This window comes from Silurus aristotelis, assembly GCF_946808225.1.
Source record: "Silurus aristotelis genome assembly, chromosome: 10".
NCBI lineage: Eukaryota > Metazoa > Chordata > Actinopteri > Siluriformes > Siluridae > Silurus > Silurus aristotelis.
In genome coordinates, this window is record NC_139583.1 from 13,750,047 (window position 1) to 13,770,155 (window position 20,109).

A 20,109-nucleotide genomic window follows, 5' to 3' on the forward strand; every position below is an offset into this window, starting at 1 on the left:
AGTAAAAGTTTAATTACCCTGCTTTAACATTGCCCTTTTTATATATCTACTTGAATAAAAGTACTTGCTTTTGAATGTAAGTAATTTATACAATTCAGTGTTCCATCTGTACAGACACTCATTGAGAGTACCCTTACTCCATGCAATCTCTCACAAGAACTGCAGGCTTACAGTTGCAGTTTTGTAACAGTTTCTCATTTTAACAAATTATTTATTTAACCTAATTACGTATTAAAATATCATGACGATAATATTTCACTAAATGAAAGTTCTCTGATTACCGTATTTTTCGGACTATAAGCCGCTACTTTTTCCTCACGTTTTGAACCCCGCGGCTTATACAACGAATCGGGTTATTTATGAATTTTCCTGGGTTTTTCCTGGTTTCACAAACTTCAAGCCAAAAAACTGAACCAAATAACATTAGACCAATGAAATTCCTGAACGGAAACTAAAAAACGCACCTCATCTGTGTTCTGAGCTGCACGGCATCGGGAGAAAAAAGTTTTTTTTTAAATGCCAAAAGATGCCAAAAGATAAAAGAGAGAGAAATAGTTGTGAAAGGAAGGAGGAAGACAGTGAACAATGACTTTCTTGGTAGGCTACTGTTTAGATACAAGCCGTTGTAACGCGTTGAGTCTGGGTGAAGGGAGAGCTCGCTAACTCCAGTTGCAACAGAAATCATATAAGCACAGACAGGTTTTCAAAACTCGTGCTTTTTTATTTTTCTTGGCAACAGCGTTACGGGTAAGTCAAAGAAACTAAGAAATCAGCATCAGAAAAGAATTACATATTCCTCGTTCTTGCACACACGCAGTAATACCGGTAAAATGCAGTGGCGGGCTTTTCCAAAATACCGCTCTGCTCTTAAAGGAAGCGCAACATATTTCACCTGTTACACCGTTACACGTGTCTTTTGTGAAAGCCTGTGTAAAGTTCATTAGTTTCAGTGTAGACACCTGCGGCTTATTTATGTTTAAAATAAAAATCTTTGTCAAATTCAGTGGGTGCGGCTTATATATGGGTGCGCTTAATAGTCCGGAAATTACGGTAAGTACAAATATTTAAAAAATGCATATAACCACATTAATTTAGTAAAAATTAATTACTGTCCATAACTGGAGAAAATATATACAGAAGTTTGTGATCATCCAGTCCTTCAGTTTACATCTAACCCCACAGAAAAGTAGTTATTTATAATTCTAGCTACACATTTTGCCCTTGCAGTGTTTTTGCTTGATTATAAACAGAATGAAGTCTCTGTCTCATTGTAGCTTCATCTCAAGCTGGTGCTGGAATACTGCGGCAAAGGCAAATGTTATTAGTCACAGCAAGAATGTAAAGCATGTGTGTCAATGCCACACTAGTGTATTCACCCACCTCCTCCTGCACACCCCTGCACAGTGAAGCCAAGCGAAGGGCTATCAGTGAAGAAGAGTACATATCCTCCCATGCTTATATCACATGTATTCTTCTTTTTTAATATAAAATAATGTAAAGCAAAAATACACCATGTGCATTTTGTTTATTGAAGTACAATTAGTGATTGTTTAAAGTTCAGTACATACTCCAAAGTGATGTTTTTTAAAAGCCATATGAAACATTTTGCTAAAACTGGCACACACATTTATAGTGGCATACTATCTACTACCTGCTAGGTTTTTCCTAATTCCTGAAATGACTATACATTATAACTGGACCTAAGAAGCCAAAACCTTAAAAAGGCATGATAATGATAATGTGTTTGTGCATAAAATGAACTCTGTGAAGACATGGCTTGACCCCAACCTTTCTTGACATGTTTGAGATGAACTGGAACTCTGACTGCTGCTTCTAAACACCAGTGTCCAATGTCACTAAGTCTCTCATGGTTAAATGTTCAGAAATCCCCACAGCCATTTTCCAAAATCTATAAGAATCCTTTTCTTCTAAAAATATAAATCAGGTCTTAGACTGCTGCACCATTCTTAACCCCAAGTTCATCATCAGAAATAAAGCTAATTGGGATTAAAATTATTTTATCTACCGGTATGAAATCCAGCAAAAGTTACAGACTGTGGCCAGCTAGGTGTGTGGGTGTGTGGGTGTGTGTTTGATCTTCTAAGTAACTCTATTCAGATATGATTTTTTTGTTAGTCCATTTACTTGTAGGATAGTGATGCATGCACCCAAATTTGCCATAAGGGTTCTCTTTTTCCAGGTCTGCCTTCATTATGTGTGTGTCTGCATCTCTTCCCCTATGGCCTGCTGATAGTTTTCACTCTAGCCCCAGCAATTAGGCGGCTCCAGCCTTTTCTGTCAAAAGAACGAGGGAGAGAAAAGGGGAGAGATTAGCAGGAGCCAAGAGAACAGTAGAGGCGGTCAGCGGAGGGAGGGGGAGCAGAGAGCAGCCAGAGAGTCTGCTTCCCCAGGCACCACTCCGCTCCTGTAGCTGACAAGGCCTGACGCCGCTGACTGCTGCGCTTATCAGCTCTGCTCCATTCCACTCAGCTCACCACTCACTGGCTTAAACAAGAAGCTGTTTATCTGAGTACAGCCCTGCACCCACACTCCGGCTCCACTCAAATCTGCCCCACCAGACCAATTCCCAACAACACAGTGTGCACAGACAGAAAGAGACAGAGAGATTGTAGAAAGATAAATCAATAGAGAATCACCCACTGTCTCTGACACAACTGTCCCACCCTCCACTGAACTACATTATATCTCATCCTTTAACAGTACACATTTCACTACTGACTCATTTTCTCTGGGATTGTTAATGTCTTGGGCTCTTTTTGCAGTTTGGTCAGAGCTACTGTCCACTACACCGTGGACACTAAAGCTAACATTATTTCTTTCTGTGTATGGAATCAGGCTTTGACGTGGCTCAAAATTTAACAAGAGGTCCACAAATGCCTTTTTCTTGAAATTCTTTGAAATCACATCAGTTTCAAGAAGATTCTTTTTATGGTCTAATAAGGTAAAGATTGGAATGCATGATGATGATCTCCTTGGGTCATGAGTGGTGCAGCAATCTAAAGCCTGATTTATGTTTCCTTTCAGGCTGCATAGATTTTTATTTCTGATGGATTTAAAACAGAATAGACTATCTAAAGAAAATGAAACAATGAAGAGTATTTATTAGCTATTCCGTGAAAGCAAATAAAAAAGTCATGTAATTCCTGTCAGTTTCTTGGAAACTTTTTGCTCTTTGCAATCAGTGACAAAAAAGCTGTTTCTTATGGAATCTGTGGTGGGGAATTTTTTCTGAAGTTAATGGTAGTGCTAAATGGCAAATATGTGACGACTGTAATAACACAAAGTTTAGACTCACATTATTTAATAGCCAGTACTTTTAATTAGTGTGTGCAACCACAGGAAGCTCATGTAAGATAAGATAAGCTTTTATTTAATACATAACATATACAGGTTTATACATACGAATGCTTGTTAGGTGCATCTGGCAGTGGTTAATAAAAGTAAGTAAAAAAAAAACACAACACATAAAGGACAGGCCTAAAAGCAATTAAGACTGACATGTAATATATATATATATTTTCAGTTGGAACCGGACAATGAGTTTCTCGCTAAAAATCTGAAAGTCACGAGAAGCTGCTAATGGCTCGAAAGTTCCGACTAACATATTGGCACACAGTGATAAACATGGCTTTGTCCCAACTTTTTTGAGATGTGTTGATGCCATGCAATTTAAAATCAACTTATTTTTTTCCTTAAAATGATAAATTTTCTCAGTTTCAACATTTGATATGTCATCTATGTTGTATTCTGAATAAAATATAGAAATAAAAAAAAAAAAAAAATATATATATATATATATATATATATATATATATATATATATATATATATATATATATATATATAGATATAGATATAGATATAGATAGATATAGAGTAATCCCCTGGTTTTTTTACGTTCCAAAACCGCAGAAAAACTGTGATAAATAGATGTAATAATTATATTTTTATGAATACATTTAATTATATTAAAAAAAAACTCTATAAAAACAATTTCCTATAGGTTTTTTATCGTGCTATCAGCAAGAGACTGGAAAAGTCAGAGAAACAAATTAGTTATGTGGCAAATGCAATTCTGCAATAAACCAAGGGTGCGAGATTCAAACTGCAGTAAAGCAGGGGATTATATATATATATATATATATATATATATATATATATATATATATATATATATATATATATATATATATATATATATATATATATATATATATATATATATAATTATTGGGCATGGTGCTTTGTGTGATCTGGCACAGAAGAGGGCAGCTCTTCTCCTCCACACAAGGAAAGCTACAATCTGACTTTGCAGGATCAGCAGTTAGAGAAGATGCAATGGCTATTGTGACTTTTGAGACTATTTTAGGCTATTTAGACTTAGAGGGTGGTTAGAGGTTGTGTAGAACTGGTGTGAGGTAATTTGGAAATTTGGATTATTTAAAAAAAAGAGTCTAAAAAAAGAAAAAGAAAAAAAATCTCTCTAGGTAATACATTGGTGTTATCCTGTGATGTCTGTCCAGACAAAAACAGCCTCAGGGCCACAGGCTTTATCGTCAAGATCTAGATCTCATTCCTAAGTAGTTGGGTGTAAAAAAAATCTCCCTTTATCTTAGTGAAGAGGCATAATGATTGAAAATAGACTGACAGATGGTCTGGGTTGTTTTTGCATTAAAGAATTTCTCTTTGCACTTTTAATAAAACCAATGAAGGCAGAAGAACTAAAGAAAGCGCAAGGCATACTTGCTTGAAAAGCTTAAATCCAGGGAAAAAATAACAGTTGCCGGTCCTCTCTGAAAACACAATCAAAGCTCACTTGGCTTTAAGTATTAAACAAATCCTTGTTCTTTCTTAAAGCATGTCAGAGGCATGGACAATATATTTGTTTTGGCTTATGCTCTCTTGGCTCTAGGCCCAGCACATTTATTTTAAAGGCATGACAGGCATTGCTGTTCGTTCATTCAGTCCCCTCAGCAGATGAGTTGTTTGACTGCAGTGCCAATGCCCCTCTGGGTGTTGGGGATGAGAGTCTGTCTGGAATGTACCCGTATCACACACTCCAAATACCTCACAGTGGAAGTGAGATAATGGTAGTGGTGTTGGCTACCTCAAGAATTCATGGTCAACACATTGTTGGCAGTTATGAACTCATAATATTTTAGGCACTTATTATTACCACATGGCCTACACCTTTTATATTAATGATCTTATGCTTCTAATATTTTAATAAATAAAATGTCCACAAATTTGCTTCACTAGGTGTTTGAACATGCAGTATAACAAATTAATTGTCGCATTTATTTACTTTAATTATGTGTTTGGGGGTGTTTCACACTTCCCAACAGGAGGTTCCACTACACTGTTATGTTGACTTTGCATTTCTGGGCTTCTAGAGATCAGTCTCACACCCCACACAAATAATTGAGACATTCCTAGGCTCACCTGACTCCAAGATTCCACACTGCCTAAAAACTTCAGATGCTCTGTGTACATGTATTACATGCATCCAAACTGCATGCCTCTGAAACTGAATATAAGCACGTCCCTGGATCTGTGATGGCAAGCTAAAGCTAAAATTGCAGCTGGGGGCATTTTAAAAAGCTCCTAATCTTCTCTCACTGTATACTGAAGCCTCAACAGTGTTTACTGAGTAACATCCAAGAGCTGCTGGCTGCTGCTAAAGACTGGACAGGATGAAGACGGGGTGATTGCGTCCCAGCTGAGGATCATGATAGGGAGATGATTCAATTTATGTTTACTAAGCTGCCATAACAAGCCTCTGAGAGCTTTTATGTATAATTGATGATTATTCAAATGACTTATACTTGCAGCTTTTTCATTATGGTGAATCATTTTTGTCTTCAGGCCAAATTGGAAGAAACATTAAACACAATCCTAATACCTAATGTGGGAGGAGTTAAAATGCATAATACAAAACAGGGGATAGATGCTGACCTCCAGGAAGCCGACAAAGGGTTAACCTTTTTCATTCAGAAGAGCAGTCAAAGAAAATAGAAGATATAACAAAACTAGAATACAAAAATAAAATGAAAGACCAAGCAATGTTTTCCAATCTTCATCTGTCCAAGAAACAGCAGTATCTTTCAGGTAGAACTGCTGCATCCTGGCCAAAATGGCTAATCTCACACTAAAAGCCTTTGCATAAGTAAAAAGTGTCCATGCATCATGGTGTAGAAAACATTTTAATCATCAAGTGTAAATAAGATCAACATTTTTTATGTTTTTTTTTTTTTTTTACAGCATTTATGTCTAAATTTTTTGTTTCATTGTTCGAAGCAGTTTTTTACTAACGGTTAAAAGCAGGAACTTAAGGACAACTGCTAATTAAAATGGGCACCCTTTCCTGAATATCCTGTCTGAAAAAGCTTCATAATTTTATTCTGTATAGTATAAAACTAGCCCAGAGGGTAGATCTGTCTCCAGCCCACCAGATTTAGCCTTGTTTTTACCACCGGTTTGGGAAACACAGGGCTACAATCACAGAGATGAGAATGGCTGTAATTACAGTCTTTTAGACTGAAACCCTGCTGAAGTAATTCCCCTCATCTCTCTTTCTCCACATACAGTATATTATCTCTAGCTATCCTTCGTTCGCTTTCTCTTTCGTCCCTTCCCTTTTCGCTGTCACTTTTTTCACATTTTTTATTTGTGTCAGAACTATGTATTGCTCAACTGCTTTTACTGTGTCTTAATCATTAGGGCCCATGTGGCATTTCTCTTAGCAGTAGCAGAAATGTTGGATTCGATACAGCTGTGGTTTCCTTAGAAAAGATAATGATGAAATACAGCACAGCAGGAAATTGATAAAGCTTTTGTACTTCCAATCACAGTCCCAGGCATCTGTCTTCCAATTAATTGTTTTTATATCATCCCTACATGTTAACACATAAAAAAGTATTTAAAAAAGTGCAGGGCAAGTGCTCCTTTATAGTTATTAGCTTCAAAATGCAGGCAGCATGTAAAATCATGAACTGAATCATGTTCACTGTTTTAACTCGGGCTTATGTATAACATATTTACACATTTATATTTTAACACAATTGTCGAGTGGGATAAGTAAAATCTTTTTGAGATCATAATCAGCCATTAAAGAGCGAGAGACACAGAGGGTAGAGAAATAACACCCATGGACTGCTTTTCTTTAAGTGTCTAAGAATCTCCTGCTTCCCACGTGCCAAAACTCTTACTTATCATCAGCAGCCTGCTCTCCAAATTCTTCTTCATGTTGTGCTGACCTTAATACAGTCGATGCTATGCCCTTGGTACTTACAAAAGCCATGAATTTTAGAAAAAAAAATTTTTTTTATTGGGTTAACATTTAACAGCCTGGTGCTAATGAGGCAACGGGTGATAAATTCTTTCCCATTGTAAAACTGTTGACTGAGATCATACATTTCTGGAATGCTGCTTACTCTTTTTGTCTTTTTTCTCTTGGAAATGGTGGAACGGTTGCAGTGGTGGATGGATGGCAGCAAATTGCACACATAATGTGTGTGAGGGTATCTAAAAAAAACAGATACAGAGACAAAGACAGGGAGCAATATAGAGAGAGTGATAGAGAGAGAAAGAGAGGAGCCTCCAGGACTGTACAGTATGTCTGAGATTACTTTGTTGGGATTCCAGGCTCATGTTTCTTCTTTCAGCTTTTCCCTTTAAAATTTTACAGTCCAAAAAAAAAAAAAAAATCCACTTCCTAACAAAACATTATTGGCACTATTGGTAGTAATGGTACTTTTTTGGAAGCGAAATGAGTTTCACCAGAGGCCCATATTAATATTAAATAGGGTTTGCATTTTCATTTCAATTTAAAACTTTTGAATTTATGTTTTATTGGAACCCTAATCATATCCACCTGATTCCTACAGTCGGGTGTTCATGAGTGTTTAATTAACTACACAAGGTGTGTTAAAGTTTGACAGCTGTCTGTTGCTGAGAGTCTAAGAAGAAATAATTGGCCACAAGAGAGAGGGAGGCACTCTCTCCCCTTTCAATCAGAGCTCATGTATGTGGAAGTGTGTTTACCTTAAAGTGTGTTCAGCTGCCCTAGCTGTGACGTGAACATGAGCAACAGTTCAAATACAGTAGATGAAGCATTTGCTCTCCTTTACCCTCTCAGGTTGGTAGCTGTTGTGTGATAGAGGAGAGTAGGCTAGTGGGTGAGTATTGACAAATGAACAAATACAGATAAAAACGATGAAAATGAAAGCAGATGTTTGTTGATAAAAGGCATTTATAATAATGGCTTTATAAAATTATTAACAAAGAGCACAAATCTTTATCCTCACATAAAACACACACACACACACACACACACACACACACACACACACACACACACACACACACACACACACACACATATACAGTATATGTTAACATACATAGATAACATAGATACATAGATACACATCTTTAGATGCACTAGATGCACTTTGCATTCATTTGAACTAGAAAACGCAAACCTGTTCCAGCATGGCAATGCCCCTGTGCACAAAGTGATACACATACCGTAGTTATGACCAGATGACCCAATACTTTTGGCAATATAGTGTATATATTAGGGGTGAAGCGGTACTCGATTGTGCAAATGAAAAAAAATGATACAAAAATATGTGCAGTACAGAAGTATAATATTTATAATAATATTTAATATAATAATAATAATAATAATAATAATAATAATAATAATAATAATAATAAAAAAACTAATTAATGCAATACACTTTTATATTACATTGATTAAATTGAGTAATCAATTAAATTTCCACAATAATAAAATTAAATAAATGGAAAAATAAAATGTTATGTTTTACATTTGTTAGACCCCATTTAGATAATACCTGTGTATGTGTGTGTGTGTGTGTGTGTGTGTGTGTGTGTGTGTGTGTGTGTGGGACAAGGCCATGTTTACCACTGTGTGCCATCCCCTCTTCTTTTTATAACAGTCTGCAAACGTCTGGGGACTGAGGAGACAAGTTGCTCAAGTTTAGGAATAGGAATGTTGTCCCATTCTTGTCTAATACAGGCTTCTAGTTGTTCAACTGTCTTAGGTTATCTTTGTTGCATCTTCCTCTTTATGATGCGCCAAATGTTTTCTATGGGTGAAAGATCTGGACTGCAGGCTGGCCATTTCAGTACCCGGATACTTCTTCTACGCAGCCATGATGTTGTAATTGATGCAGTATGTGATCTGGCATTGTCATGTTGGAAAATTCAAGGTCTTCCCTGAAAGAGACGACCTCTGGATGGGAGCATGTGTTGTTCTTGCATGTGTGTAGAACTTTCCAGATGTGTAAGCTGCCCATGCCACATGCACTCATGCAACCCCATACCATCAAAGATGCAGGCTTCTGAACTGAGCGCTGATAACAACTTGGGTTGTCCTTATCCTCTTTAGTTCGGATGACATGGCATCCCAATTTTCCAAAAAGAATTTCATATTTTGATTCGTCTGACTACAGATGTTTTCCACTTTGCTACAGTCCATTTTAAATGAGCCTTGGCCCAGAGAAAACGCCTGCACTTCTGGATCATGTTTAGATATGGCTTCTTTTTTGACCTATAGAGTTTTAGCCGGGAACAGCAAATGGCACGGTGGATTGTGTTCACCGACAATGTTTTCTGGAAGTATTCCTGAGCCCATGTTGTGATTTCCATTACAGTAGCATTCCTGTATGTGATGCAGTGCCGTCTAAGGGCCCGAAGATCACGGGCATCCAGTATGTTTTTCCAGCCTTGACCCTTACGCACAGAGATTGTTCCAGATTCTCTGAATCTTTGGATGATATCATGCACTGTAGATGATGATAACTTCAATCTCTTTGCAATTTTTTCTGAGAAACTCCTTTCTGATATTGCTCCACTATTTTTTGCCACCGCAGCATTGGAGGAATTGGTGATCCTCTGCCCATCTTGACTTCTAAAAGACACTGCCACTCTGAGAGGCTATTTTTATACCCAATCATGTTGCCAATCGACCAAATAAGTTGCAGATTGGTCCTCCAGCTGTTCCTTATATGTATATTTTCCGGCCTCTTTCTGTCCCAACTTTTTTGGAATCGGGTTTGTATGTATATATATATATATATATATATATATATATATATATATATATATATATATATATATATATATATATATATATATATATATATTAATTACATTATATACATCAATATTGCAAGAATATTGCAAATGAAATGTTTGAGTTAATGACTAGTATATAGTCTCGTTGCATTACATTTTAAAGCACTGAAGTAGTCACTCATATGGTCTCCCAGTTTAGAGACCAGAAAACAACTGATTCTTTGTTTTCCAGTCTAGATTAATAGATAGGGAGACATAATAAAATAAATTGTGAGGCTTTGCTGTTAATTGATTCCTTTGCACTTTAACTTTTATGACATTTATATGGTCTAGCCTAGGGGGCTTAATGTAGTTCAGAGGACTGTAGTGTGTCTGTGTGTGTGTGTGTGTGTGTGTGTGTGTGTGTGTGTGTGTGTGTGTGTGTGTGTGTGTGTGTGTGTGTGTGTGTCAGTGTGTGTGTGTGTGTGTGTGTGTGTGTGTGTGTGTAAGGGAGAAGGGGGTTAATATTGCTAATGTCAGAATCATTGCCTACATGTCTGCTTGTCTAGTGGATGAGGACAAAAATGATCTAGACCACCTTATGTTGTAGCAATTATAATGGGAAACAGTTATAATTTCTTGTGTGTATATCAGTATGGATATCATTTAGTTCTGTAAGTGAGAAAATACTTTGCACTGCACTCACTGAAAACCAACTCTGTGTGTCTGTGTGTATGTGTTTGTATGTGTGTGTGTGTGTTTGTGTGTGTGTGTTTAGGGGGGGGGGGGGGATTGGTCAGCAGCCTGTGGTACAGGACCCAGTCTGGGTGGGAGGGCAGAGCGACTGCAGGGGCGCCTGGAGATGTGGGAGCCACTGAGTCCTGTGTTTGTGTATGGAGCACAGCCCTCTTATCTCCAGCCTGTACTGACGCCACACTCTTCCTGTTTCAAATCATTATTGCTGATTTTTTTTCTCTTCAGTCCTGCCACAGTCACCGCCTGGCTTGACGGCTTTCTAGTCCTCTCTCTTTCCCCCTTTTTTCTTCTTCAAATTGTTTGTGAGTGTTTCTGTTCTTTTTTTTCTGTATAAAATAAATTCAGTGCATGAGCTAACAGGCAAAATGTAAATTCAGTGCATGAGCTAACAGGCAAAATAGCAAAATGTTAACTTCCACACAAGCATGCGTTACACTGAAAATATTTTCCACTGCTAGATGCCAATCAGGTAACAGAAAAATTAACTTACATTGCAATTTGCAAAATTGACTGTGCTGAGATCCCAAGAGTCTCTTGTTAGCCTGACTGTCAGGAAATATATAAACACACACTTTTCATTCACATAAGCACATGTTTTCTTACAAAATTATACATTATTCTACATTTGTTCATGGGCACACAATCTCAAAATGTTCTTAAAGTTCTTAAAATGAACAGACAATTATAATCATTTACTATGCATTAATTAGCCCAGTTTTAACATCAGATGTCAGTATATTTTCACAGCATTTGTTAGTTCATTTTGTTCCTAGTTTAATTTGTTTTAGTTGAATGACCTACTAAATCTGTTTATTCTATACAATGTATTGACAATGTTTTGAGTGATTGAGTAGAATATTATGATGTGTGGGACAGAAGAAGTAAAATGAATTACCTACATGTGTACTGTGGTCACAATTGCAGTATTAAGTAATGCGTCTTTAAAAGAAAAGTGAAAAACGTACTGTTATTTCCTACTGCATTTTTTTCTAAAATTAAACTAATGGTTAAAAAATGCTATGTCAATTTCAATTTAATGATGAAGTCAAATACAGTGGATTTTGTATTAGTGTTATTGAGGTGTTAAAAACTTGTATTGTTTTTAAGTGAAATAAAAAAATATGTTGGTTTTACTGTAATTTACACAATATTTTCTTTGTATGGTAGGTTGGTGCTAACCACACCAAAGACTCAAAAACAAAAACATGATTCCTAGAATTCTTACTTTAGTGTTTATTGAACAAACTGTTATTCATTACTATCTGAACGAGCTGGAAGTCTGCTGGAAGACTGGATAATCAACCATAGCTGAGCCACCTATTGGCACGTTCTATTCAGCGGTGACAGGAACCCACACAGTCATGAGACATTCCTCACAGACAGTAACCCAAGTTTAGGATCGAACCAGAAAACCTGGAGCCAAGAAGCAAACATTACCTGTTCTGTCACTTTATAAACAATGAAATTATTTTTTTTTATAATTGAACACATGATATTTTTTTTTAGCAGTGCTTGGTTAATTAACTGTATCATTTAAGATGTCATATAAAGGCAGTGCTGTTGGAAATGCTTCTATCAAAGTTGTTTCAATAATTAAGGTGATTATAACTGTCAAAACACCAAATGTAATTTGTGTACAGAAGTTTATTTATGTAACTGACTTATCATGACTTATCACGCACCAACCAACCAGAGTGTTAATAAGCCTCACTAATGCAAATGGAAAATAAAAGAAATCTAGGTAACATTTTAGCATAAAGGTCATAAACTACTTCTGTACTGCACATTTCTTTCATTTTCATATGCACACTTTTTCATAATATACCATTATTCCCACTGGCTTAATTATATTACTTATTTCGGAGCTACAATATTTATTTATTTATTTATTTATTACATTTACAGGATACAAGTCATGATACAAAAAACATTTATTCCAAAGTTTCTGGGGATGGGTCTGCCAGTTCTTCTGTGTTTTTCTTGCAGAATCAAATCACCTCCATCTAAAATACATAAACACCACATTAAGCCTGCCTGACTGGCCCTTCCACTTGGTATTTAGTGAACGTCACTCGCTTGTCTCTCTCCACCTGTCTGCCCCAGCCGCCAGGACGGCCAGTTGTGATGGCGCCAAGTGCTGCTTTGCTCCCGCCGTAAGCAGAAAAAGTGCAGGTCCAGCCTGCTATCGCTCATGGTTTCTTTCCCTTTCCTTTGTTTTCCACAAAATTTCCTTCCTTGGTTTCTTAGATACTCTCTCCCCACTGATGTAAGTCCAAACATTGGTTTATTGAGAAAGTAAACAGCTGAATGGAGGGAGGGAGGAGCCACTCTGACACTGGAGTTTATGGAGATGGGACAAAAGAGTAAAGACATCTTGCTAAGGCAAAGCTACAAAGCTACAGTACAAAAATATGTACCGTAGACACCGTGAAACATGGCCAGGGGATGACAGAAGTTCCTTGAATTCTTTGGCTGCAATGAGGTCACCAAAAAGAACTGGGCATTGTGACAGATAGATATGTAAAATATGGTCAAATGCCTTTAAGTAAGGGTTCTGCATACATTGGAAAGGTACAGTAATATCAGTAGAATACATAATGCCAAGAATTTTTCCTGGGAAAAAGTGTGTCCCTAGTCCCACACATCCTAAGTTATTATACTAGGTTATTTATGCTAGTGTTCTGCTTTTCCACATCAATGGGAGGCCACGTTTCCTCATTCTCCTAGCTTTTCTGAGAGGAGATCATAAAACACAGTAAGAAGGGCCTTTATCACTGTTCTTCTGTTAGTCCTGGGACGCATACAAGTATCACCTGGCCCACAGACTGTCCTCCAGCACACACTTCTAAAAGTGGTGATGTACAGAGTGAGAGAATCCATTGGAATGATTTAATCTTTGCTCCCCAGAGAGTGCTCTTACAAACAGGGGCTCTGGGATTTATCACTACACTCCATGCGTCATATGTATCATGTTCAGAATTCTTGTTAAGCACATTAGCTAAATTGGAGGTTTATCAGAACAACATACCCTAAACTTAATTCCAATGCGCTGTCACTCTTCACAAGGGACCAATACCATTAACCTAACCACTCCCTGTTTAGGTTATTGTACACCAGTGCCAGCCTCATAGTCATATTTAATGAACTGAATGAGCTCAACTTTGAGTTTCCAAATCAAATTTCTTGGAAGCCTCAGTCTTTATGACTAAATAAAGTTAAGATCCAGATTTTGCACAAGTACAGAAACTGGTCTGACAAATTAACCATTGTTGTAGTTTTTTTATCCACACTGTAAACCAAAATATGTCTACCACATTTGTAGTTTTTATATGGAATTAGGAAAATATTTTAAAAGCAAAGAAAATGTCTGTTTTGCTCAGTTATGTCTCTGACCCAAGAAGGCTTTTCCGGGTACATTCCCTTCACCAGGATATCCTCCTTCTACCACTGACCGCATGTTACCCATGAGGCTGTGGGAGCTGCTGCTGTTGGCCGCCTATTGTAAGCAAGCCTACGTGCTGAGGTCATGAAGGGAGCCAGACTGGCAGGCAGTCTGCAGCTTCCTCTCAGATACGAGATCAAGTAAATCAGAATTAGAAGTCGTTAGTCCTCCAGGAGCCCTGATGACGGCGACTCCTCGACAAGCACTCTGTGGTACCAGATAGGCGCCCACTGTGCTATTTGGAGTTTCCTAAGGTCCAAGCATTTCTTTTATTTCTCACGTGCCCTCCTGTGGCATGGTGAACCTGACTTGTGAAGAAAGTTGCTGTGTTTGAAGAACAGACACAGCAAAGCTCCTTTAGGCTGCTGGGATCCACAGCCCCACGTGCAGAGTTGTTACTCTATCGCACCATAAAAAGATAAATTTTTCATTGCCTGCCTCAGGCTATAGAAACGAGAGACAAACTAATTGATTTTAACATCTTTGCCCTGTCAGGGGAGCAGAAGGAGGGAACATATGGAGATTAATCACACTAGCACCAGTATTGATAACTTGTCTGATTCATGTGCGGATATGCTCAGAAAGACAGCCGTGTGAAAGTAATTTATGTAATGTTCCTTTTTCCTGTCTCTTTTTTTTATTTTGTATTGTTTCAATATATATTTGTAGTCATAATCCCCAAAAGCATTCAGCTGAGCTGACTTGAAACCATGACATTTTGGTGCTATTGTCAGCTATGGCGTTTAGCTGACTGTTTCTGTACATTGTGCCTAATTCCAATAGATGTGTAAACTGATATTTGCAGGTTACTTGACTTTTTATAGCACAGGGGCACTTGGATAAAAGAATACGTAAGTAATGTAAGAAATGTGAACTAAATAAATGATGTGCCTATAGCCCATTGATTGGCTTTAAAAATACAGCTGTACTTATTAAGGTTGAGGACACATTAACAGCCTCAAATGGGACATGCAGAAGCACAACGCTTCAGTAGCCACACTGTGCACTCATCTGTCCATCTTTTTCATTGCTCTCCCAGGCCTTCTTGCAAACAGAGCCCTGTACTAACCTCCCCTAGGCTTTATATGTTTTCCATCTCATAAGCCAAAGCTTCCTGCTGATCTTCCCTCATTCCCAGCTTCAGCCTTGCTGTCATTTATTCCTGCTTGCTGGGAAAAGAGGCATTACAACAGAATTACTGCCTATTCTCTCTGCTCTACCAAACAAGTGGCCCTTCTGGGAAAACCAGGCCTAAGCAGAGTCAGAGGTCATAGTGGAAGTGTGCCTGCTGTGGTGGAGTAAATCAAGTGCTGGGAATGGGTGGGTCACATGGTTCACCCAAGCAGCACCAGAAGGACTTAAATCAACATCAGTGGAGAGATGTAGCAAAGGCATCATAATGAAAATAACATGTTCTGTAGGACAGACACTCACTCAGAAAAAAAGGTCAACTTCCTCTGATGAACTCTTGACAACATCAAAAGCAAGAGGAGTATAATGTTTTATTCCAAAACCAGTTAGTGTCCAGAAAACAAACCTGGTCAGTTTGCATATTTTTTATATTCTTTATCATAGCCATAATGTGTGAACAGTTTATCTTGCTATGAGATGAAACACAACATCCATATTCCCTGTATTATGCACCTGACTGATAGACTGGTGCATATTAATGCAGAACATATTCCATGGGCCATTGTGAGGGAGTGCATAGAGGTGTCAGTACTGCCTATTGCTGAAGTATTTGAGGCTTCTTTGGTAAATAGATAAGGGTGAAAAAGGTTAAAGGATATGAAGAGCTGGTTACTGGTAATGATTGCTGCCACCCCAGCGGCAGTGCTGTCTTTCATTAGAGGAAATCAACCTGATGATATGCTTTTCCTCTGTGGGTTCCTCTCCAGTGGATGGGATGTTGGGAACATGGGTCTGTGCAGACCACTCTATTTTAGGAGGTCATTTAAAGCCGGACACCATGTCTCCCCAGCACAGCCTCCAGTCTCCTGATAGCCTATCAAACTGCCGGCTTTTAGAAGGGGAGCCAGTGCTTACTTACCAGGATGACGCCAGACCAACTGATTATCACTATCAGGACCTCCAACACCCTAGTCACACTGCGAATAAGCATCCGATGCAGGGCTGTTGTGAGAAAATACACACACACACAAACACACACACACACACACACACACACATATATATATATATATATATATATATATATATATATATATATATATATATATATATATATATATATATATATATATATATATATATATATATAAAACACAGAACTGGATTCTGTGAGTAGAGCATGGCTGATATGATTTATTATAAGGCAAATCAGAAAACTTGAACTGTAATTGCACATTCAAGGCAGCCAAGTTGTAAATAAACAGGCTTGTTGCAGAGGCCACAATGCAGCCCTTTCTCATATAAAACAAGTGTAAGAATCATTAGCTTCATTTTTCAGCCTTCAAGTACTCTAATAAAAAAAGTTATCTACACATACATCAGCCCACATGTTTATTAATTTTCCCAAAAAAGGATGCTGCTGATGTGCATTAATCTATCCCTTGAAACAACCACATTTCAAAAGTAACAAAGCAATGTAATCAACCTCTCTATTCACAGGGCTCAAATTCATGCAAATCCATGCAACAGACAGCAAATGAGGTTTCACCACATCACCATTAGAAACTTTCAGTTGAACAACAATCTGACAGATGTTTTGCATTTGACAAATGGCTACCGATTCTTAGCTTTACTGAGTTTCTCTGTACCAGCTTCTTTTAAGAGGGGCTCAGTGGGCCATGCTGGCTACAAAGTTAGCTGTGGATCCAGGGTATGTGTGGTGGCCACAGCGATCCTTCAGCGTTATGTAAATGGAGTTGGGAAAAATGATGGAAAAAAAATATTTATGCTGTAAATGATGTCATACTTGGCATTAGGTTTCAGCATAAATTTTTAAGAGAGTTGAATTTACTAGCATTCGGGAAGCATTAAAAAAAAAGTACAGCGGTTCACACTGAGAGTGTTTGTACTGTCTCCAGCAGTCCTCTCCTCTCCTTTCCTCTCCTCTCCTCTCCTCTCCTCTCCTCTCCTCTCCTCTCCTCTCCTACTTCCTCCATGTCCCTGAACTCAGCCACCATGCTATGTCAACTCAGGCCTTCACATAACAAACATACTTTCATTAAAACCTTCAACACTCTGATTCTCTTACTTGACCCTTTGGGGAACTTTTACAAGACTCCTTATTTCAACAAACTCCCTTATTGAGTGGCATTCCGGTGTACCTTATTCATTGTGCACTGTTGTTATGCCAAGTTAGTAATTTGTTATTGATGGAGGCCATGTTAAGTGTGTTTAGGGCCTACATGTGAATGTTTTTGCCCTAGTGTGAGGACTGGGTCTTTCCAATGTGTGAAAATCTGTTCAGTGCCAGTTTACTTTGGCCCTGACTTCGCGTTTTTTGTGTGCGTTGGCATCTTGTGCTTGTGCAGTATTTTCGTGCTGTAATATATTCCCGTTTCTTCTACAGGCAATCCAAAATAAAACTTAATTAATGTAATTCTCTTCTCATACACAAATGTGCAACAATTAGCCATACAGTTATTTAATACATGAAATTATGCATACAGTTGTAAATTATGCTTTTTTGTCAACTAGATTTGAGGTCCTGTAGTTCAGTATATTGTATAGTCAAGAAAGTACACAAATATGAGTACAAAGAGGTATAGGTTGGTGGGAGTAATCTGCCTCAAAGCTTTCTTCCTACAATGCCTCTAATTTGGGGTCATTAGGAATGTTTTGCGTGTGTGTGTGTGTGTGTGTGTGTGTGTGTGTGTGTGTGTGTGTGTGTGTGTGTGTGTGTGTGTGTGTATGTAAGTGCATGATTGCGTTTAAATCAGTCTGGCAGAGACAGTGCAATTAGAGGCTTTCACTTGGTTATCTGCCTCTCAAAGACAGACTGTCTCCATGACCAACTGAACAAATGCTGATAAAAAGTTGGAAAATATTATTCTTCACACAAGTGTGTCTCTGGCTAGGGCTCGGCTGACCTGCCTACTTAGGCCTTAGTCTCGCCATCTCTGCTGGTCAGGAAAACAGAATGGGAAAAAAACACAAAACACTGCAATAATCATACTATTGATTAGCAATCTCTATCAGCAGCTGTAAAATTGTAATCTGACTGAGATAAACTGGCTGCAGTTTCAGTTCACTGAATACAGCAGAGGTGTGTCATTCACCTTTTCGTCCATCGTTGACACTGCTTGGACTCATTTGAGCTGGCTCCTGTGTCTATCCAAATTGACCCTCATGCTGGGATTGTAATGTCCAACAACGCGTAAATAATAAAAGGTGTTGAAGGTGTAGAATGTGGAATGGAGAGATCAAAAAACATTTGCTGTGGCCTTCAAAGACAGCATAATTACCTAATACATTTTTCTTGAAACAAACAACAAACAACCCAGGCCTTAGTCTTGTTTACAAATTACATTAAAAAGCTTAAAGCTATATAACAACATATGTCTCACAGGAATTATTACCTTACTATATGGAACCAATACCACAAGACTGTGCCGCTTACCTAAAGACCAGTAGAAATGAGCCAAAAGCCTGGATTCCGTGAGTGGCTGAACTGGTCCATAAAGGGTTGGATCAGAGGAATGGCTCACAAGCTACTGACAGCAGGTCCCTGGGGGTATGAATTACCCTGACAAATACAAAGAGATGACACACACACTCTGCCTCAGGCCTTGTCTGCCTGGACTGCCCGTCTCCAACACAACCAAATGAATCAAATTGCCTCCAATTAAAGATTTAACCATCTCTCTTTTTCCTCTGTCATTTTCTCTCTTCCCCCTTTTTCCCTGTCTCTGTTTCAACTCTTTGCAGTGTTCTTACAGTCTCTTGATAATAACATGCCTAACATTACTGAGCATAACAAATTAAATACTGAAAAAAGGCCTTTTCCTCTGTAGTTCCAATTACTATGTGTTGCTAATGATTCTTCTCTGAGATGAAACAGAGATGCGGAAGATGAAGTCAAGGATAAGTGTCTGGTATTAATCTTTTAATTGGTTGATAAAGGGTGTTTCGCTTGGCCATCAGCCATTGTACATACTGTAGAGGACTGTGAATTAAGTTGTAGAATCTCAGCCAATCTAGTGTCCTCCACCCCATGATGTCCACAGAGCTAAGTGTTTGTGCCTGGTTCTCATTAGTTTCTCAACACACAACACCCCCCCCCACACAGACACACACACACACACACACACACACGCACACTTCCAATTTCCTTATGAAGAATTAATGCCTCCTGTCCTGTGAACATATGGCTGCTGTCACAGGCTGGTGCATTTTATTGTTGAGATGCTCGTCTCTCTCTGTCTCTCCTTCAACTTTGCAAAGACAGAAAAAAGTTTTGCATTTCCATGCTCTACTTTTTTAAAATTCATGTAAGCAATTATTCACAAAATAATAGATTCAAATGTTCATATAAACCATGTTTGATATGCATTTACTCATGCGTAAGTTAACATCAGTAATCTTGTGGTACAAACTGACCTTGGACTGGACTTTCATGGGACACAATGTTCTGAACAACTCATGAGTGACTGGCTTCTTCAATATGCAGGGATTACGCACTGCTGCCTGTCTTAAGTCTTAAAAAAATCTCTGAAAGAACTCGCTGTGACTGATCAAAGCAAACACTTAAATGTCTGTAATCATGTAAACACAGGGCATTAATATATTTTCAGATCCCACTGTTTTCATCTGATCCCATCTGTTATTGTGTTAAT